Source organism: Cydia splendana, chromosome 8 (assembly GCF_910591565.1).
Source record: "Cydia splendana chromosome 8, ilCydSple1.2, whole genome shotgun sequence".
In the NCBI taxonomy this organism is placed as follows: domain Eukaryota; kingdom Metazoa; phylum Arthropoda; class Insecta; order Lepidoptera; family Tortricidae; genus Cydia; species Cydia splendana.
In genome coordinates this window covers 22,208,377-22,232,000 of record NC_085967.1, presented here as the reverse complement: position 1 = coordinate 22,232,000, position 23,624 = coordinate 22,208,377, and the positions used below count along the sequence as shown (strand labels likewise).

At 35.2% G+C, this 23,624-nt stretch overlaps 1 protein-coding gene across 1 annotated transcript in view; it reads right to left on the bottom strand.

Annotated features, from left to right (window-relative positions):
• Positions 1 to 19,406, bottom strand: part of LOC134793005 (protein tiptop-like) — a 371,990-nt gene extending 352,584 nt beyond the window's left edge. Inside the window, exon 1 of the mRNA XM_063764519.1 lies at positions 19,026 to 19,406. The gene's annotated coding sequence lies outside the window, so the exon portion shown is untranslated. The remainder of the gene's footprint in view (positions 1 to 19,025) is intronic.
• Positions 19,407 to 23,624: the final 4,218 nt, after the last annotated feature.

The window sequence follows — 23,624 nt, the reverse complement described above, 5'->3', positions numbered from 1 at the left end:
AGTCACTAGTAAATTCATCATTTTTGACAGTTTCAGTATGGCGGTTTGTTTACATAGTTAGCAAGTTCCATAGAATGACACTTTACATTCCATTTTATTAATATAAAAATAACTGCGCACGCTTGTCTGCCATCTGTATAGTATTTTTATATTTGCTTTATATAGTCTGATCAGCGTTTGCAAAAAGAAGAAAGTTTTAGTTACAAACAATTCAAACAAACTAAGAAGATACATTTTTTATCATGTTTCATCAACCAGTACTCTATTTCATAATACAATACTCTTAATTATTGATATTACTTATCATTGTTCAAATTCAACAATAACAATATCAACAAAAACGATGTCTATAAAATGCAAGTAATTATATCCAATCAGTCTGTCTGTCCGTCCTTCAATCACGAGACGTCAGCCACTGACTCAATCTGGATCATTGATCTATAGATCAATATCCGATGACGTTGACAAAAAATAGGTCAATTGTGATTAGTTCAAATTTTTTTTGAACTAATAAGTGCGTAGTTCAAGGCATAGTTTTTTACGTTTATTTAGTATTTTTTCCACATAAGCGCACGAATCCGTCAAAAAGCTGTTTTCATACTAATGAAGTTACGCTCTTATTTTAAACAGCATGAATCATCATCATCATCATCATCATCTCAGCCATAAGACGTCCACTGCTGAACATAGGCCTCCCCTTGGACCTCCATACGTGCCGGTTGGAAGCGACCCGCATCCAGCGTCTTCCGGCGACCTTAACAAGATCGTCTGTCCATCTTGTGGGTGGACGTCCTACGCTGCGCTTGCTAGTCCGTGGTCTCCACTCGAGCACTTTTCGACCCCATCGGCCATCTTCACAGCACAGCATGAATAAATTAACGGATATGGCAATCATAAAAATGCTTTCATTTCATAATAAACAACTTAAGAATGTTGCAGTGCCCTAACAGGGTGTCATGTACCTACAAATGTATTTATTGAAACACCTGTATTCTGATGAACATGATAGCAATAAAGAGATATGAATATGAATATGAATTACCACTATATTCAAAATATTTGTATGGTACTATAAATAGTAGGTAATGCTTGGGGTATCGTGGACCGAACACCGCACCAACGTCTCCATACTCCAAGAGCTCGGCATCAAGCAGCGTCTACCTCCATCGTCCAAGCTCGCATCCTCACCTTCTTTGGACACGTTTCTCGACGTGGAGATGTATCCATAGAGCGGCTGGTGGTGCAGGGCAGAGTAGAAGGTACCCGAGCGCGAGGAAGGTCGCCCATGAGGTGGACGGACCAAATAAAGGCAGCAATGGACGGCCCCTTGCACGAATGCGCTAAACGCGCAGCCGTCAGGGAGGAGTGGGGGCGAGCCGTCAAACGTGACACAAAGGGAGACTTCCAATGATGACCACGACCGCTCTGTCAAGAGTGTCCCGATCAAGAAGGTAAATAGTAAACATATCATATATAGGAATCGTGTGGTAAATGTGTGGAACTCTCTACCAGAAACTGTTGTTAGTGCACCGTCGGTCAACACTTTTAAAAATAGACTGGATACACATTTTAGAACTTTAAAAAGTGCAAAATAAAATACAAGTGCTTCGATATACACGCATCAGCTCTAAGAGCTGCTAGTGTATCAAATAAAATAATAAATAATAATAAATAAATATGTATGTGCCTAAATGATAAATAAGTTCAATATTACCTAATATAAAACTTTTCGAAAAAATTTTTTTTTGTTTCGTTTCGCTCTCCTGTACGGCTACCACCAGTTTTGACATTGACATAACGCTCACGTTTACGTAACTTACTTTCTATGCATCTCGCTCGTACTCACATATGCGAGCAATAGTGGAAGCGAGTTGTACAGAAAGTAAATTACGTAGACGTGAGCGTTATGTCAATGTTAAAACTGATGGTAGAGGCTCTTTAAACCAATGTAAGTGGCGTATGGCACAAACGTGTTCTCACCCGACGATGTATCTACTACTAATATGACTGATACTGAAAACTCATTGTTAAAAGTTATGCATGTGCCTATTATAAAATTTCCACTCGCTCTCATTTTTTTCTACATATTAAGAAGCGCTGGCTGAATGTCGTGATAGCTGACATGGAAATGAATAATCTCACACCTGAGGATGCCGAAGACCAGGCAAAGTGGAGAAGATTGAGCAGGAAAGCGGGACCTGGTGCAAGTCATTATTAAAAATTAAAGATATCTTATTGATACGGTTTAACACCCCTGGCACTGACTATTTTAGTCAGTGCCAGGGGGTGGCCAGCCGACTTGGTTTCACATAACATCTGAAAACTTTTTTGTAGTAGAAGAATTGCATTGCGAGACTTGCATCTTTTTACATGTAATACCTGATTTACCCGTTGAGCGTCACAAATTGGTACTCGTATATAGAGCGACGAAGTGTGGTAACCTTGAGTCATCTTACATGCACCATCTACGAAATGATCTGTGACACTGACAGGTAATGATGACATCATTGATCATTTTCCAAATTCAAATTAATTATATCTAAAAGTTGGCACGCCTCTGTACTTTCGATGACAAATGATGAGTGATAGTGATACAATTATCACAGCAGATATTAATGATAGGATAAGATTGCTTCAAGTGTTTCAACATCACTTCTAGTGCTATAGTAGTATACCCTATAATGGACACGGAACCAGTAATGGGACAAAAACACAATTCCTCTAAAATAAGTATATAAAAGTAGTTTATAAACACTGGATATATTTTTATCATAAATAAGAGTCCTAGAGCTGATTATGTTTGAATTTTTATTAAATTCGGTTATTTTTTAAGAAATGTGCGTCAACCCAAAAGTTGTCGTGCCACTGAAAAAAAATATCACTAAAAATTCTTAACAACTTCGCTAAGAGAGGTGAGTTAATTTATTAAAATTTAATTAATTAATACTTGATGAAGTAAGCAGTAAGAATGTGTTTTGTTAATTGCATTTACCATCAGATAAGGTATACAACACACTATGTTGTGACTCCACAGATGTAAAAAAATAGTGGTATTTGGCCCAATCCCATTATAAGAGCTGTAAAACTGCATACCTCCTATGATGGGACAATTGACATAATGATGCTTGCCATGCCATAATTTCATGTTTTAAACAATACAGAAGTAAAATGTAGTTACGAAATATGTCAACCAGGAGGTATTCTCGGACTTAGGATAAATTAATATCGTTTTTCCAAACTTTTATTTAACTTGCCTTGTTAGTTAGTGTGGGTCAAATCTTGGTAGCTGAATTTGACCCACTTTTCGATTTCCGATTCAGTTGAAATTTTGTGTAAGTACGTAATTAAGTATGCAAATCGGATGATAATGCAACATTATGATAACATGGACTTGATCTGATGATGGAGACAGGAGGTGGCCATGGGAACTTTATCGCAATAAACCCTAAATAATTGTGTTTGGGTATATTAGAATTGTCTCGATGAATCTAATACAATAATAATTGGCTGTGGAAAGAAAAATACATTCAGCGATAAAAGCTTATACCAAAAATTGATTTTTTTGCCATAACTTATTCCCCATTTCAATATTTTATACTGATAGAGCAATGTCCATTATAGGGGGCCCATTACTGGATCCACGTCCATTACCGGGGGCCCATTACTGGAGCTTTGGTGTCCATGACTGGAGAAAAAAAGCATAGTTTTAATTTGTTAATTATGTGGAAACTCATTGCAGTATCTTTGATACAACACGCCTAAAATATGAAAGGCGGATAGGACTTTCATCTTTTAACACGCTAAGCGGAAGACCATTTACATGTACAAGGGAAATATCATAAATACTCCAAATTTCCTCTTAAATGTCCCATGACTGGTGCTGTTACTATATCACACAGATCCAAAATAATATTGAAAGTTAGCTCATACTGCTTTTGCTAGCTTCACTTCGAATAGAAGAATACAAAAAAGTTAAACGAATGGTTATGTTATTATTAAATCTTATACATTTTAAGAATGTATGTTAATTTTATTTGTATGGCTCTATGCCCTCTCATTCATGTTTCTACATAAAATAGGCATAAAATAAAACAAAATACTCAAAGTGCTGTCAATAGAGTTTAATTCGTTGCAATTAGGTTCTAAAATGGTCATTTAATTGTGTCAACATAGACACTATAACAATTTCTACATGCCTGTGCTGTGCCTTATCTGTCAAGTACCTGGTGTTAATTCAGTTCATAGTAATTTTGTACACTACGGCCCGATTCGAACTTAAAGATACGCCAATTAATAGATCTAGATACGATATGGATTAGATATGTCAGTGTCAAATGTGACGTTTCTTCAAACATTAATTCGTAATTTTTGATACTGACACATCTAATCCATATCGTTTCTAGATTTATTAATTGACGTATCTTATTGTTTGAATCGGGCAGCTAATAGAGTCGGTCCATAAAAAGTCTGCAGCGGATTTGATACCCCACGCAGTGCAAGTGTCATTTATACGTCATAGTTTCATAGAAGTTTGACGTTTAAAATAACACTTGCACTGCGAGGGCTATCAAATCCGCTGCAGACTATTCTTGGTCTGACTCTTACACTATTTTAAATATTTCACTCCTTATTCAAATTATTCTCAACGCTTAAATAAAATTCAGTTAATAATCGAACACAAAACGAAACAAATGAAAGGTGTGGAACGTGACGATGATTGACAGCAGTACGGTTACCATCAGTTTGTCACTGACATAAACGCCGTCGAGAACGTAATTTACTTTCTATACATCCCGTTTGCACTAATATGCGAGTGCGAGCGAGATGTATAGAAAGTAAATTACGTTCTCGACGGCGTTTATGTCAGTGACAAACTGATGGTAACCGTACTGACATCCGCACGAACTTATCCGAACTGTAGGTACACTCAAGGACTTTCATTGTTGATACATTTAGGCACCATTCATTTATTACGTAAGACGATTTAGAGGGGGGGGGGGAGGTCGAACATATCTTATTTTTACTTACAAGGGGGAGGGAGGGGGTTTTCGTAGTTCTCACGTAAGATAACAAAGATGCGATGTTTTTAATTTCCATGAAATTATGACGTTAAAAATAATACTTCCAAACTGTATGCTATCAAACACGGTGCAGAGTTAGCTTAAACGGGCTCCAGTACCATTGTAGGTACAAATAAACATTCCAATAATGATTTTTTTGAAAAATAAACACTAAAACAAACCAAACGTGTACTCTGTTTTCCCTTTAGATTCTTACGTAATATATATTTACGTAATATAGGAAGGGGGGTCGAAAACTGGCAAAAATCGTCTTACGTAATAAATGAATGGCGCCTGGTTCAAGCTAATTTGGTTGTCAATACTAACGGTATGAAATGTCCAATGTAAAGTAAACCCTAAAGGGCTCAACAATTAAAGTCCGTGAATGTACGTGAATTAATAATTAAAAGGCAGAAGATACTGGTCAGTGGTAAGCAAAATGTTAAATTAAATTGTCACCTTTTTGAAAACATGTGTGCCAAATTTCAACTTAATTGGTCCAGTACTTTTGGAGAAAATGGGCTGTGACAGACGGACAGACAGACAGACAGACGCACGAGTGATCCTATAAGGGTTCCGTTTTTTTTTGACGTACGGAACCCTAAAATAAACTTACTACATAAGTATAGTTCTTTTTTCATAAGGTAAGTACTTATATTCGCCAAAGTTGGAAGCGTAACGCTTATATCCGGTGCATAATAGGTATATTTGTGTTCGTATTTGTCATGCTACTTCAGTCAACCTCGGCACTTTTTCTAACCGAGACCAGGCGTGGCTCACTCCGCGATTTCGTCGCTTTGCTACAGGTAGCTAAAAGTACATCCGTTCCGCCCCAATTTTGGGTAACGCCATAAGCCGCGCGTGGCGCTGTCGCCACCTAACGGCCAATTATTGTGCTGATCGTAACAGACGCGTTTTGTAAGAGTACCTAGTACTATTATTTATTCTGTGTCGAGACTGACTGAAATAGCACGACAAGTTCGTACGTTTCCGTGAAAATACGATGGAAAATAATTATGCACTACATCTGTACCATAAGGCCTATGTACCATTATTCCCAATATCAGGGAGTGACAGCGCCACATGATTGACAGCTGTCACATGCAGTGCGGACTTATCGGGATACGTGAATTAATTCCAAATAGAACACGCTGGCCGGTGTATAAATGGGTAACATGATTGGTCAGTTCTGAGAACACTTGTAATTTTCAATTGTTTCTGTGTTGTAGATAAAAGGTCATATTTGAATAAAGCTGAAGTATTTAATTTACCTTGTCTTACGTAATTTGTATAAAAACAACTCAACCTAGAGATGCTTCAAGATCTCTACCCCTTCCACTCAAAATCTTAACTCTAAGTTAACTGGAAGAGATCCCTTAAAGGGATAAGTTCGGCTTTATACTAATGAAGAATGATATTTTTCCTGTTTTGTTTTGATTTTTGTACAATAAAGTGTAGTAGTAAACAATACAATTAGAACCAGAAGCTAAACAATAAATCCCTTCCAAATCACCCACCGCATCCCCCCAGTCATTGACATAGTGACAATAATATGCAATTGTCACTGTGACAAGGTACGAAGTGACACAGAAATAAAAACAACACAGCTTACCTAGAGTTAGACCAAGAAAAGTCTGCAACGATTTTGATAACACACGCAGTGCAAGTGATATTTTATACGTCAAACTTCTATGAAATTATGACGTATTAAATAACACTTGCACTGCGTATGCTATCAAAATCGCCGCAGACTTTTCTTGGTCTAACTCTAGTAAGCCTAGGTATTAACACAACAGCTCAACCTAGAAGCAGCTCTTTACAACCCTTCCAAAACACTCGCCGCACCCACGATTTCAGAATAATTACAATCAGAACCCAAACAATATATCAAACGATACGCACGTAAGGCAGCACCTTTACAAATCCTTGTCACAGTTACAATAATATGCAATAGTCACTGTGACAAGGTACGAAATGACACATAGCTTCTTACTAAGCTTAGGTTTGTATAAAAACAGCTCAACTCTCTACACCCTCAGAAAACACCCCACAATTTCAGAATCGATACAATCAGAACCCAAACAATATATCAAACGATACGCAAGTAAGGCAGCACTTTTACAAATCCTTGTCACAGTAAACAGGTATGAAGTGACACAGAAATTAGCCCAACCTAATACCCACCAAATCCCCCACAATTTCAGAATCCATCAGAACCCAAACAATCAAACAAACAATTTACAAATCATTAGACTTTTATGCCTTCGTATTTTCGTAGAGCTTGTCAAAGTGACAATAACATGAGATGAAGTGACACAAAGATCAAATTACGTTTAAATTAGCGTACAAGTGCAAAATTAGCTTCTTAGCTAGGTTTTCGTAATTATAAAAACATAGCGTACGCTAAAAGGCTATTATAACTAAAACCTTAGGCATACCCCCTTCCCAATTGATCAGAAAACACCCCACAATTTCAGAATCGATACAATCAGAACCCAAACAATATATGAAACGATACGCACGTAAGGCAGCATCTTTACAAGTCATTAGACTCCGGGCCGCAGTTGTAATTAACTCACGGCTATAAATTGACCAGAACTGTCATATCATATTGATTTAGACCCGGGGCGGCTCTGAATTCGGAATTAAAATTGCTTTTTAGTTGGCTTGACATTTTTGGAGGGTTTGTGATGTTGATGTACTGTTTTAGGCTCGTTTTAGGTAAGATTGGAGCTGAGTAGGTATAGTTATAGGAATTGCTGCGACTTTTAAATTCCATTGCGGAAAAGGATCGTCCGGGTAGAATTCACAAGAAATATAAATATGAAATATATGTAAATTTTTCTTGTGACAATCAAATCTGAAGACACTGTTATATTATTTATACTTACTGTTGGTGGCAAAATAATTACTGTATGAGATTCCTAGCTCATGAGCGCATCAGTGATTACTGCATATCGAAAACTCGGATTGATGCTACCAGAGCATGATGTATTTCGCTTCACTTCTATAACTTAAAAATGCCCATTCAGGGCGAAGACCAACAAGGAAATGATCTCAGGAAGTTTGTATTGAAACCCGTAACCAAACGGACCAAAAATTTTGGGGACACGTTTTATCTCAGTAAAAATGGAAAGAGCTCCTGATTCTGAGTAGAAATAATATAAAATTTCCCAATTCTAACACAAAAAATGTTGGTACAGCTTTAAATAGAAATGCCCTTAACCGAGAACTGTAGAGACATATCGGGATTCGAACCCGGGACCACCTGCTTCGTAGGCGGGGCGCTATCGACTAGGCTAGGAGGCCGTTAAATATTTGGAAGAATACAATAATAACCCAATTAGAATAATATGTTTAATCAAAACAAATCCCAACTCTTATTAGGCCACGAGATGAAATCATCAAAAAGCCAGCATTACATCGATAATTCTCCCAACGTAAACACAAACACACTGCCGTTCGTGCGCGAGCGCCGACAGCGTTATGACCGCGCATGTGTGGACCTGTCAAAACATGCGCAATCAAACGAATGATAGGAAACAAACATATCGAGTGAAGGTAATTTATGGGATCAATTGCTTATAGTAGGATTGTATCTAGGTTAGGGTTGCCATACGTCCCGGTACGCCGGGACATGTCCCGGTTTGAAGCATGGTGTCCCGGTGTCCCGGCCGATAAGCAAATTGTCCCGGTTTAAAAATCATAGTTACTTAGTAGGGGGCTGGACTTGGTAAATATATACCAACAATAAACACGACTAACTAGCTAGGCTAATCGTACGTGGATAGAACGATGTAAGCGCTGACACTTGTCCGTTCACTTTTAGTCTACTCGAGAAACTGAAAACGGTGAAAAATAGAGATACTACTCCTAAAAATACGTGTGATACTGATACCTCATTAGATTCGTAATGTTGTCTAGAAAAATGTATTGGAAGCGTTTATAGGCACACAAAAAATATCAAAAGTTATAAACAAAAAAGGGGGAAAAAAGTAGATATTTCTTATTTCCCCAATATCTCAAAAAGTATTAATATTTAAGAAACCAAATTAATATTATAAAAGTGGAGGATATTTTTCTTATAAATAAAGTCTATACTTGCAGAACTCTATCTCCATTATTTATACTTTTTATTCAACGCTGAACACAGCCCTCCACGCCTCATTTTCGGCAAACGCGCGCGGTGTGAAAAGCGTGAAAAAAATTTAAAAAAAAAAGATGGTGTAGGTATTTTAAACATGTCAGAAAATGTACTACTTGTAGAAATTTACCTTAAAGTTATTTTTTTAACAAGTTAGGGCCTAACTTGTTAAAAAAATTGCCTAACTGTTAGGCAATTGTTAAGTAACAAAATTTTCTCGTACTTCCTTCTTTATTGAAAACTAAACAAAAACGGTAAAATAACTATAATAATTCTGTCTAGGTAATAACATCAAAATAAGTTTGAGAAAAACATTGAAAATCAACAAAAAAACGAAAAATCAAGGTAAAATGGTAAAATATAAAACAATATAACGTGCATTTTCCGCTTTGTAGCGAAAAGCGACTACAAACAGAGAATGACTGTGTTAAAAATTGTTTTGTGTTTAGGCAAGGGCTAATCCTTTTAAGTTACCTATTGTTGTAATAAAAGTTCCTTTTTTTTTCTACCTTTACTACTTTTTAGGGTTTCGTAGTCACCTAGAAACCCTTATAGTTTGCCATGTCTGTCTGTCTGTCTGTCCGAGGCTTTACTCCGTGGTCGTTAGTGCTAGTAAGCTGCAATTTCGCATGGATACATAATTCATGCATTGTGACAGAACGGTAAAAGAAAAAGTATAAAAAAAAATTACCATACAAAATGCTTTTTTGAAAAAAAAATTTGGCTTTGTCCCAATAGTGTGGGGTATCGTTGGATAGGTCTTTCAAAACGAATAAAGGTCTCCAAAATTTTTTTTTGATATAGTAAATATTTTCGGAAATAATCGCTCCGAAAAAAAAAGAAGTGTCCCCCCACTCTAACTTTTGAACCATGGGTCCAAAAAATATGAGAAAAATCGTGAAAAAATAGCTTAAGAAATACTTTCAATGAAAACTATAGCGAACATGATCGGTCCAGTCGTTTTTGAGTTACCTATTGCAAAAAAATCTTCTTTTCTTCGTAAAAGTACTCCCTTGTGCTTGTAATGTACTTACATGATACTTACCTACTAATAGCCCCCATTTGGCCTATTTTGACAGAATGGAAACTACGAAACCCTACACTGAGCATGGCCCGACATGCTCTTGGCCGATCATTCTTTAAATGTCCCGGTCTGAGTCCCCACACTTATGGCAACCCTAATCTAGGTAGAACTGTTGGAGGCAGAAGTGGCTAAGCGAACAAGTGTGCAAAATGATCTATACACTACTCTTATTAGGTTACCTATGCCTAAAGTTATGACTGCGCATTGTAAAACACATGCACAATAAAACGAATGATACTAAAAAAACTAAACAAACTACTTGTGTCATCTGACATACCGTAACAGATTTGGCACCAATATACACATTATATATTCAACAATGTGTCATATTTTATTGATAACATTCAACGCATTGTGACATTTTACTATAAAAGTCTATTTTGAGAACATTTAAACCCTAAATTAACATAAACATAGACGTTATCAATTTATCCGAACGCCCGCGGCAGCCATGTTTCCGCACGGTGTTGCCACTTGCCACTAAAAAAACGTTCCGTTCCCATAATGTCATTATATCGTTTAGTTTTTTACACGCGATGACGGATCAAAGAAAATCGATGCGTTTACCATCGACCTCGATTTTTTATTAGTTTTATTACGAATTGTTCTACGTGATGAATACTCAGATCTTATATTTAATTCGGATCTTTTATCATGGGATTATTTGTTTTATTTAATTTTATGTATCCGCCATTTGTGCGTTCCGTTTTTCAAAGTGATGGCGTGATTTTTTACATGTTATGATTATGATTGCTATTAATATTTTGATCTTTCTTGTTTTTACACGATCCTATTTATGGAAATCAACAAAATATGAAAAAAAGAGAAGGAGCCTACGAGAAGGAGTACTTACTAGAGAATACCTATAGAAACCAATATAGGAAGATCTGTCCTAGTTTTCTTCTCATTGTGCTTTATTATTCCTATTTCATGCGTTTTTGAACTATTTTATTTGTCTCATCTTCCACTTATTAGTGGGTGTAGATTTTATAGCCATTTTCTTATTATTAACATAAATATCGACTTTAATCTTAAATTCCGTTTTGTATCATCGCGATAAAACTCCGGAATTCAACAACACCAAAACGCTCTAACCCAAAAACAATTAAAAGACTGAAGAGTAAGAATAAGCATTAGAACTATTATCTATATCATTGACAGGCTAGTAAATTATGAGAAAAAAGAAAAGCTTCCCTCAAAAAACCCCAAGTTCTTACTAATGCACATAAATCGTTGAATGTGTCAATTAAGTCACGTCTAATGTAGAATTTATGTAAATGAGTGACGTTTCGGGTATGGACAGATATTGAGGCCGATTCGAACGTACATTTTAACATCAAAATGTTGTTTTGATATCATTCGCCCGTACATCTAGCTCACGCCAATGTCCGGTCGAAACGAAACTATTAATTTATGACCCATTTCGTACCTTGTCACACTGACAATCAATATGAAAGTCGCTAGAGACCTCATACTATTGTCACTGTGACAAGGTACAAAATGGGTCATAAATTAAAACTTTCGACTGTACGAACAATTTTTTTTAAGATTTAGAAGGCCAACGAGTAGACGATTCGCCTGATGGTAAGCAATTACCGCTGCCCATGGATACTTACAGCATCAGAAGGTTTGAATGTCGTATCGGTCCGGTAATACCGCGGACGTCAGTTCACATGAACATTCATGATAACAAAATGATATCATTTAGATATAAAATGTAGGCAAGTTAGAATTGGCCTCTGGGTATGGACAGACATGGTGACCGACCAAGGTTACTGTGTATTTTTGGATAACTGGTTTCGAGTAATCTATCATGGTATAGGTCATTCTATTAATTTGTATGTCTGTGGGCTTTTTAGATATCTTAATTTTTAATCAATATTTGCTACTTTATTGTGCCAAAATTGTGTATTTTAAAAGCTTTTGAGCTGTGATGAATATTCATTTATGGGGAAAAATAAATATTAAGTAATCGAATCAAATAAGCTCCTTTTTAGAACTGTCAAAACGATTTGCTAATATAGAATTTATATGAAAACGAGTATAGTGAAGTCACGGTCAACTCACCTACTTTTTATATTTCTATCCGATTAAATTAAATAGATATCTATGTTCTTCCAATAATTATCTGGTGCTTTATTTTGTGCACGGTGTGAAATAATTATTTTTTGTAAGTAGAGGAACCTTCCCTATTAGAGCGTTTTCATTTTCACATTGTTCGATCCGATATCGGATGTCGGATGATTTTCTTCCTCCTCGCGTTATCCAGGCATTTTGCCACGGCTCATGGGAGCCTGAGATCTTGACAACTAATCCCAAGAATTGAAGTAAGCACTAGTTTTTACGAAAGCGACTGCCATCTGAACTTCCAACACAGAAGGGAAACTAGGCCTTATTGGGATTAGTCCGGTTTCCTCACGATGTTTTCCTTCACCGAAAAGCAACCCACCCTGTACGAACCGTATATACATATTTTTTAATATTTTTATGTAAAGGAACCGTACAATTTAAATATATTTCATATTTGAGCAAATACCTATACGTATATACAAAATATTTATTACGGGTCACTCAATAAATTTTGGTCGAATTGTTTTGAGTGACGCGTTATAAATAAATGTAATGGATGACCGTATAGAAATTCAGAAGGGTCCAAGGACCTATCAGGCACCTGGTTCAAATATGAGGAAACATTAAGATTCTTTCGGCATATTTTCGAAATTACAAAAAAACTGACTCACGACAATAAAATGCATAAATATTGAAACAGAAGTCCATGTAATAATTTAAATGTATGCGTCTTCGCATATTAAATTCGTTTTATGATTGTAACCATTTATTCTATTTGGTTATTAGATAATAATAAAAACTCATTATATTTATTGCAGATGCACTAACATTATGAACCCAAGTTTATATTTTCCATTAGCAATATTTTAAGGATTCTGTCATCCCGTATTACATTATGACGGGATAGTAAAAAACACAGGTTATGTGTGATAGGTGATTACAGTAAAGCATGTCATCATATGTCTCTCTCTATTTATGGTAAATGAACAGAGATGGATAATGTACGACAAATCTAGAAAGTCGCGTTTTATGTTATGTGCCGTTGTAACAAAATATTACTTAGGTAAGTACCCGTAGTGTAAATAAATTTCATTCGATAGCGTTCCGTGAGGTACGCGTTTGCGTTGAGTGTCATTTTGTATGGGATTTTGAGTGTCCAAATCCCGCTGGGCGCGCTGTTTAAAATCCCATACAAAAATAGACATAACGCGAACGCGAACGCTCGTCACGCTATGCTATCGTATGAGATTTACACTAGAGGTGCAGGTCAATACGGGAAGCAAGAGTAGCAAATGTATGAACTCACAAAAAACACTAATAAATGTGTAAAAAGACCCCATACTGATCTTAGGGCTGATACAGACGGACTGCAACTTGTATGGGAACTGCACGCCGACGTTGCAGTTGGTGTGCAGTCGGCGTGCAGCGGCGGTATCCCGGTCGCATTTTTATCGCTTGTCACCATGCCTGTCACGTTCTAACAAGTAGGTATGTAAGTGCGAAAGTGACGGGCGTAAAAATGGAAACATGCTGCGCCCGCAGTTCCCATACAAATTGCAGTCGGGTTGCAGTCCAGCAGTAGGTAGGTACCGGCCCTTAGATAAAACATTTATTTGTTCTGAAATTTAGGAAGTAAGTAACGGAATGTAACGTTCAGTTAATTTGACTTAATATAAATTTGTTAGGTATTTCTTTTTATAGTCAAAACGAAGAAAAAGAGTCCGGTTTAATAAAAATGTACCTAATCTATCATTAACTTCAGCGCTTAAAAGATCCTATTTAATATGAAAATTTAAAATGAAGTACCACGGAATTCCTACCTTAAATGTATTAAATAGTAAACAATAAGGACGAGCTAAAACTAATAAATATCTAAACAATGTCCGTCAAAATTTTACCAATCATGTCACCTTGAGTGCCAAATCCAGTTCAAAGCACTAAGACACATATAAATATAATTAATTGTCGAATAAATATGGCGGATGACGGACGGCGCTATTGACATCGGCGCGCGCGCCGCCATTTTGGATTTTGTAATAAATCGCCGGTTTATGTCGTTAGATCAGTCACGCATCTACGGATGTGATTTTTTCTACATTTTTTCCTGGAACCATAGAAAACCTTTTTTTATTGACACGATTTATGTATATTAGGTTTCTGGCTGTTAGGTTTTATGGCATAGTTATATGGGAATTATGATTGAGTTTGTTGTAATTTTGGTTAATGGCGGTTTTACTAATGTCATAAAGTTGATTAATTGATATTAGGCAAGTTTTTTGGATTATATACCCACTTAAATTTTATAACTTAGCATACTTTGTTACAATCGTGATATTGCTTTATTTTCTGAAGTAAACGTAAGTAGAAACGCCCTTAATTTTTTTTTAACGGGACTATAATGTATCCCACTGCTGGGCAAAGGCCTCCCCCCTAGACTTCCAATCTTCCCCATTAACTGCGGCATCCGTCCAGTTGCTGAGAAATGCGTCCAGGACGTCCCGCCATCCCCTCTTAGGCCGACCATGAGGCCTTATTTTTAACCACAGTTCAAATTAATCGATAATAATAATAATGCAATTAATTATTATTCGATTGTATTGATTTTCCTGAAGGAATACATTTCATTGGAATTAAATTAGTTAGAGCTCTCGTTATTCGAAGTGAGATATTAATGGATATAAAGACATTAAAAGTACTTAATGCATAAGAGTATTTTGATTATACCGACCTACACACATATATGTAGGTATATAAATTCAGAATAAGGTAGGTACGTATTGCAAGGGCCAGGGACTTAGTTGCCCTAAAATAATAAATATTAGATTTGAAAATCGGTCAGAATAAATCGGAATATAAGAGTACCTACAATAGATATTTATAAAACCATTTAGTTTTATTTTAGACAGTAATATCAATAAAAATATTACATACATTTATCAATCTTATAGCATGACTATTCGTACATTTTTACCGTCTGTCACCGGCGTCAAATTTATCGTCAGCATGTGACGCGCAGCTGCCGCGACGCGACATAAACTTATGTCGCGGTGGCTGACTCGTCATCAGCGTCACCTGCTATCGTGGTCAGCTACAACCATTTACCTGTTTCATATAAAAAAAATGTTTTTTTTCCTTTAAGGAAAACTGTTGACAAAAATATATTCTTCTTCCTCGCGTTATCCCGGCATTTGCCACGGCTCATGGGAGCCTGGGGTCCGCTTGACAACTAATGCCAAGATTTGACGTAGGCACAAATTTTTACGAAAGCGACTGCCATCTGACCTTCCAACCTAGAGGGGAAACTAGGCCTTATTGGGATTAGTCCGGTTTCCTCACGATGTTTTCCTTCACCGAAAAGCAACTGGTAAATATCAAATGATATTTCGTACATAAGTTCTGAAAAACTCATTGGTACGAGCCGGGGTTTGAACCCGCGACCTCCGGATTGCAAGTCGCACGCTCTTACCGCTAGGCCATGAGCGCTATTGACAAAAATATATATATTAAAATATTAAACATATCGTATAAATTTTTAATATTTTAATAGGTATATTAGGTATATAGGATTTTTTTGTAGGCTTAGGCTTAGTTTGCAGCGATTATTAAAGCTCGTCACCTGCCAGCATGCCTGTGAAAGTTCCAATCATTTACATGTTTCACAACAGAATATTATTTTTTTCATTATAAAACAATATTATAGGTAAAGACTCTGTGAGCCGTGAACCTTGCGAACTATCACAAATTATTTACCCTATGGCTTGTCATCTGCCAGTGATAGTTACTATCATTTAGGTACATAAAAAATATTGAACTTTTATTAATGTGTAAACTAAAATAGTAAAAAGAAAATAAAAGACGTTCCAAGAACGTTGGCATTTTCATGTAACATAAAAAGACTCACAAATAGCTATTTACTAAAAAAAACTGAAACTGATAACATTATTTAAATTACCATGGATCTAAAAAACGAATAACATTCAAAACGTTGCCATGGGTTAAATAATAAATAATTAATAAGGTATGTGTATCATCCTACTAATTTTAACTTATTATCTTAGTGCTTGTCATAAAAGTGTAATTTTTACCTAATTACGGCAATGGTGACTGCAGTAAAACTTTATATATTTTTTGCTTGCAGCTGTTTATTTTAAGTAACTTTTAACCGTCTATTAAAAACTATTAAAAGCTTGTTCTATTTTTGTTTTAATTTTATTTTTGTAATATAATTAAAAGACAAAACATACCAAGTCTCACGCAATTTATTAAATTAAAATAAATAAAAATATAAATGACCCTTGTGTCCTATAATTAGGTTTTTTTTTAAACGAAAATCCAATTTGATGAAACAAAAAAATATCATATCTAACTTTTTACTATTTTTATATTCCAAAACCTAATCACAACCTTAATCCATGCATTGCAAAAAAAAAGTAGCAAATAATCCTTAATTCATGCATATTACAATTAAAAAAAACTCATATCCCTATTTACTATCCTAATGCATTCCACCTAATCACAATCTTAATCCTTGCAACCCCTGCTGTCTCGCTCGCGCCGCCCCGCCCACCGATAGACCACTTGACTGTAATGACAACTGTGCACTGCTTTACAAAAATAAACATGGCCGCTAGTGCGAATGAAGGGAGGCACACGTTTGAGTTCGAGGTTCGACCTTTTTTTTTGGTAGCTAGTGGAAGAAGTTTTTTGCCAATTGTCTTTGACGTAAATGAGGAAGAAATTGTATTCAGTTTTTGGTTTTAGATTTGTAAATGTTAACGTTTATTTATTTTATTAACCACCGGTAACTACTAATTATTTTAGAAATCAAGAAATTTGAAGATTGTATCACATGATTGTAATACATATTTGTAATGACAACTGGGCCCTGCTTTACAAAAATAAACATGGCCGCTAGTGCGAATAACACGTTAAATCTGATTTCGAGGTTCGGTTTTTTTTTGGTAGCTAGTTGAAGAAGTTTTTGCCAATTGGCTTTGACTTAATTTTGACAAAAGTATTGTTCGTCGGTTAACAGTGTCAACCTGCTATAGTTCGTTTTTGTTAGCATTAGAAAGAAGGTAAGCGATCTTGACATGTCTTTTATTTGAAAAACGCTTTTTAAAAATCAGTAACTATTACTTATGAAAGCAGAAGAATATAAATGATCGTTTAGATTCATAATTGTTACATATTTGCCGTGACTTATTTTTAAAACGTGTTTTTCAATTAAAAGACATATCAAGATTGCTTACCTTTTTTCTAATGCTAAAAAAAACGAACTATAGATGCATTTATGTTACATAGGCAGGTATTTATTTATTTTTAATGTCTATAAAAATAGGTACAAAATGCTCTATATTCAAAAATGGATTTGTATTCCGTTTTTGTTTTTGGTTAATGTGTAAACAAATGTTATTGTTTATTATTTTAGTAATCACCAGTTCCAATTATTGAAAAAGTCATGAAAGGGAGGCACACATTTAATCAAGACTTTCAATTTTTTTTTTTTGATAGGTGAGTAATTTTTTAAATTTTGGTTTTGATTTACATGTACGTCTAAATATTAGAAAATATAATCAATTAGGTATTTAAATTTATTATAAACCAATCGTACTTATTAGTATTTTAAGAAATTTTGTTAGAAAAAAATATAATGTTTGTTAGTTCATTCTATATTAGGTACCTATAATTAATATTTTAATAATTACTGTTATAGCTTAGTTTCTTACGCAGTAAATTTTTATTTCTAAGTGAATAATATGTTATTAGTCTGTTCACTTATTAGAGGGGGCGTGGTGGGAAGGAATAAGCATACCAACTATGCGAAATTGCTATAATTATAAATATTTTTATCCATAAATGGTACAATGGGTAATAAAAATCAGCCATTAATTAATTAAAACTAGTCATTAGTCAACGAAAGGTAATAATTGAATACAATAAGGTATCTAAGTAACTAATTAACCTACCTAAACCTTTGAAGTGCAGCCAAACATTATTTTATTTATTTTTGTGGAAAGTCACCTTATAAAATAGTCGTTTATTGTGACCTAATTAAGATATTTCTAAAATATTAAAATACTTCTATTAAAATTAAAAGTTAACGATTATCATTTGTCGCGTGTAACTAAAAAATATTTATAAAAATGAAAAAACGTATTACATGACCTTGGTATTCCTGGTAGCATTACAAAACATGCTAATTGCAGTGCAGTGCAAAAAAAATGATTGGGTATTATTTTTTTGCGCGTTGGTCGTAACTATAAGTTGCAAAAATATTAAAAAATTAAAAAAAAAGCATTCAACACAAAAGTTACAGGCAGCATTCAGATTAAAAAGTTATGCTCTTCTACTGAACTGAACTTTTTGTCTTTAGAACGCTTTTCAATTTTGAAAATGGAGCATGTAACGGTTACGTCATCTCGCCGGCTTCAGCGCGCAACCGTCGCCGGCCGCCGCCGCAAACCCACTGAATTCAGTTTGGCCCGAACTTTGCCGAGCCTACACACCATTGTCCGACTTCACAACTCCCAACAAACTAATCAAACTTGTCTGAAAACTAATCCAAATCTGAAATAACCTCAAAAATTAAGCAAAAAAATTATGGGAAATTGAGTAAAATGAGGAAAAATAGAGCGAGTGATTTTTTTTACAAAAAATGTCTTACCAGTATATTCCGATGATTTATAAACAGACAATGACAACACGTTTTACACCTGTCACGAGCACCTAAACAAGCAACGCTTATATCCTTTGTTTTCCAAACTTCTATTTGTTATCTACATTCATTCAACCAAATTCTCAACACAAAAAACAGCACGCTCGCAATCCCCGAATTGAATTTTTGGTAAAGTTCACTTCACTGACACTAAGTTTGCACTTTTTGGCACTTCGCGTATTTTGAAGTACGGGTACGTTCGACACGTACGGTGGGCTCGCGCGGCGCGGCCGGAGTGACGCGGCGGAGCGCGACGGTGGCGCCGCGGCGGTTTGAGGAACTAGCGCTCAATCAAACGAGACGTGATAAGATGCGTTTCGTTGCAGTTCTTTTGCGTGATGCGGATGTGTTTTCAACGATTTTTTTTTACTTTTATATCCCAAGTTAATTTGTACTAATTGAAACTTCTTTTAAAGTCACTGAACAGACAGGACACAAAAGTTATTTTCAAAGCTTAAGTATATTGCCAAAAAAATATTTGTTTCTAATTTACCACTTTCAATGAAAACTAATTTTACTTATTTACCACTTCATTCTTCGTATTTTTTTAACTCTTACTGTAACATTTTAAATGACACAAACAGTAAATCTAACGTCAAAAGTTTTTTAAAACCGAAAAACATATTTTTTTTAATTATTTTTTTTTTGTATTTTTTTTAACGTCAAAACAGTGCAAAATCCGACCGGTCCGCGGTGACCTTGCAGCGTGCACGCGTGTCTGCTATCTCTTTCCCTAGCAGCGGCGGTGCACCCGCGCGTCAGCCGTCCCGCTCTAACGCAGGCGGGGACTCAGGCCCCGCCCCCCGCCCACCGCACCTCCCGCTTTTTGCCTTTTTTCCCGCGTAACTCACTTTCGTTTGTACTATTGTATTGTTTTTGGTGTTTTGATTATTTTGTTTGATCTGTTTTTTAGAAATAACTTTATTAAGTTGTAGTTACAATTGTACATGTGTTTTTCTTTGTTTTTTTTTTTATTTAACAGGTTTTCATTTGCTTTCATCTTCGTAAATTTATTTCAAATGTAAAATCAATTTTTATTAACTTATTTTTTTAGTCATAAAATGATTCGGTGTCTGATATAATTTCACAATGGTCTTCTAATCAAGTTTTTAGAATAAAACGTCAGGTAAACCTAATTAATGTTCTAGCATTCTCTATTTTTTTTTTTTAATAAGTGCGTTAAAATATAAATATAGGTAGGTACGTCATAATATGTATTTAAATATAAGTAAATGTTTTTTAAATTTAAATTATCATAATAATAATGGTGTTAAATCTATGATGTGCAAAAAGTTATGACTTATTTGTAAATACCTTCTGTATAACTTTGCACTTCCTAGTAAATCATACTTAAAAATAATAAATTGCCTGCTTGATTTATACAAAGACATATGTAACTTCGTATAAGACGAATAAAGTCTAAGGAAAAAACGTGCCTCGGAATTCAAGTAAAAGTCATTCTCGAATAGATGTCGCACACACCTTTAGCCTATCCTCGGCTAGATGGCGTGACGACACCGTTTCATATTTAACAATTTTAACACATAGATATCAGTGAATGAACATGGATCAAAATTATATAAAAATAATAAAATCATTTATCCATATATATATACATTTTTTGATAACTTAATACGTTTTCATTTTGAGTTTTAGTCGTGTGTCGATAGATGGCAGTAAATTTACAGTGACTACAAAATTTACAATGACAGGACCCGTCTATACTATCTATTCTTTTTGATTTATATAATTATTTAACCTAGTTAAGTAGTCCCTACTTACCTATACCTATTTAATTTTAAAAGAAAAATATATTATTCCAGTATTTTTTCCCGTTTTCTTTTTAATTATTCTAGTATTTAATTTAAAAAAAACTGGAAAAAATACTGGAATAATATATTTTTCTTTTAAAATTAAATAGGTATAGGTAAAGGTAAGTAAACTGTGATTTTTTTTCTAGAACGTGCCGATAATTTGAATAGCCACGTTTGTATGAGGCGAAATCGCCCGGTCGTCCACTTTCGTCCATACGTCCCTCATCCGTGTTCATCCACTGGGCCGTCACCGGGCCGCATGCAACATGTTTCATGACGTTGTTCAAGCACTGGTCCAGTAGCCATGCATCACACGAGACGTGTACACGGGTTGATTAAGATACCGCCTGTTACGAATACAAGGTAGTACAGGGATGGTTAATTGATTAATTCGAAATTAACGGTGATTAAACTATGACTGACTGAAAGTGACTGTCTTTACGTCAACTTTTTACTCACTACAATTTTGCAGATATGGTTATCGTATTAGAGTCCGGCTAGCCAAAAATTGTTGACAGATATTTCGTTGTTGTATCACCAATAGGGTATTTTCCAACTAGTCAAATCAGTTACTTTTTTAGAACTGTCAAAACGATTTGCTAATATGAAATTTATACGAAACTTTACATCGTGACGTCACGGTCAACTCACCTACTTTTTATATTTCTATCCGATTTAATAAATAGAACTTGTGTTTAAAAATAACTCCTATCTGTGTTTTATTTCTAATAATTATCAGGTGCTTTATTTATTTCATGCATGGTGTAAAATAATTTATTTTAAATACTGTATAATACCCTATTGTCTATGATTTAAAAACAACGGGTTGCACTCCGGGAGTGCCGACAGAAGTGTAAACTCAATGACTAGTCCAAAATGTCTGCAGCACTAGAGTCTGGTTACTGAAATATTACACAAATTTTTGGCGGGAAATTAAAAAAAATTGGGCTGGGCACACTTTGTGTAGTAGGACTTACCTAAGGAAATAAGTTAAATATGCGTTGACGTTCACTCAAAGTCAGCTCACATAATTTCTACCACTTTGTAAAGTACAGTCAACGATAAACACATATGTTTACACTTTCTCACCATATACCATTGTAACAAGGCGAAAAATTAAATCTAGTGTAAATGAGACCTAGTTCGATACTACCGTATTATTAATCATTCCCCAAAAAAATTACATAAGTACTATGCCAAATATACTAAATGCTAAGTATCAAAATATTTATATCAATCAATCAATCAATCAATCAATCAAAGCATTTATTTTCAGGCTACTAAGGCCCATAGATACATACCTTACAAACTAACATATATATACAATAATAAAAAACTTAAATACTAAAAAATCATTTTCGTGACGCAGTTTTCTGTTGCGGCGTCACTTGCTCTGGTGTAGGATTCGGCAGATTCCCACGGAACCGCCGAAATATCACACCCTTCGGCCAGAAGTCCGTGCTCGCGATGGCTTCCAGCAGCGGCCGCGGCACGCGCACCACAAACGAGCTGAAGTGCACGTAATGTCGCGATCGCAGCTGGAACACTTTCAACTCGTAACGGGTCTTCTTGCGAAGATATTCCACCACATCGTCTGCCGTGGCGGAAACATGCAGGCGCGATACGTATAGCGCCGTATTCGGTATTTATAGAGCACCAACCTCCTTATTTGTTTACATTTGTTTAGGACTTGTAAACATTGCACTTTTTCGTTATACAACGCTAAACGTCGACTTCGCACATTGTCGTAATTATTTACGAGTTTAAATAATAGTTTGCGAACCTCACTCAGTATAGACATTATTAATATTATTTAAAATTAACCCCTTATAAACCGCAAACAAATTGAATGAATGACATAAATTGACAACTGACTTTTAGCTTTTTTTTTTAAATCATAGACAATTGGTGATACAACAAGGAAATATCGGTCAACAATTTTTGCCTAGCCAGACTCTATATATAATTGACCCATCCTCCTTTCTATTGAAAAACTTTAGTTCAGAAATTGCTGGTCGGTCAGTGAGCTTGTTTAAAATTCGAAATTCAAATTTGTAGCGTTAATTGTTTAAAATTCGAATAGAAATTGTAAAGTTACCTTGCAGACCTCGCATCTAAATATATTTGGTCATGATATTTTGAGTTTTATTCACCAGTACTAGAGTTCACTGTTATTAGCGATTTCATCAAGATATAGCTTTATTTAATTATATTTGAATGCTATAAAGTTAGAATGTAACTGTGAGATCCTCGTATTTCAGCCCGTACAAAATTAGAACGTTGAGCTTTATTGCTTAATATAAAAGTCCAGTTTTAAATAATTGACCTGATTATAATACGTTATGACTAAAGTTCTTTGGTGAATAAAAACGAAACGGCAGGCTCAGGCATACATTTTTGCCGCGTGGTAGAAAGAGAGGGTTACACGTTATGCGTTACGCTGTCTCGAGTTTATAATTTTTTCCCCACCTTAAAAAAGTGCTCAGCGCCGCTAAAGAAGTTTTCACTTCAAAAAGCTAAAAGGCAGTTGTCAATTTATGCCATTCATTCAAATTGTTTGCGGTTTATAAGGGGTTAATTTTAAATAATATTAATAATGTCTATACTGAGTAAGGTTCGCAAACTATTATTTAAACTCGTAAATAATTACGACAATGTGCGAAGTCGACGTGTAGCGTTGTATAACGAAAAACTGCAATGTTTACAACTCCTAAACAAATGTAAACAAATTAGG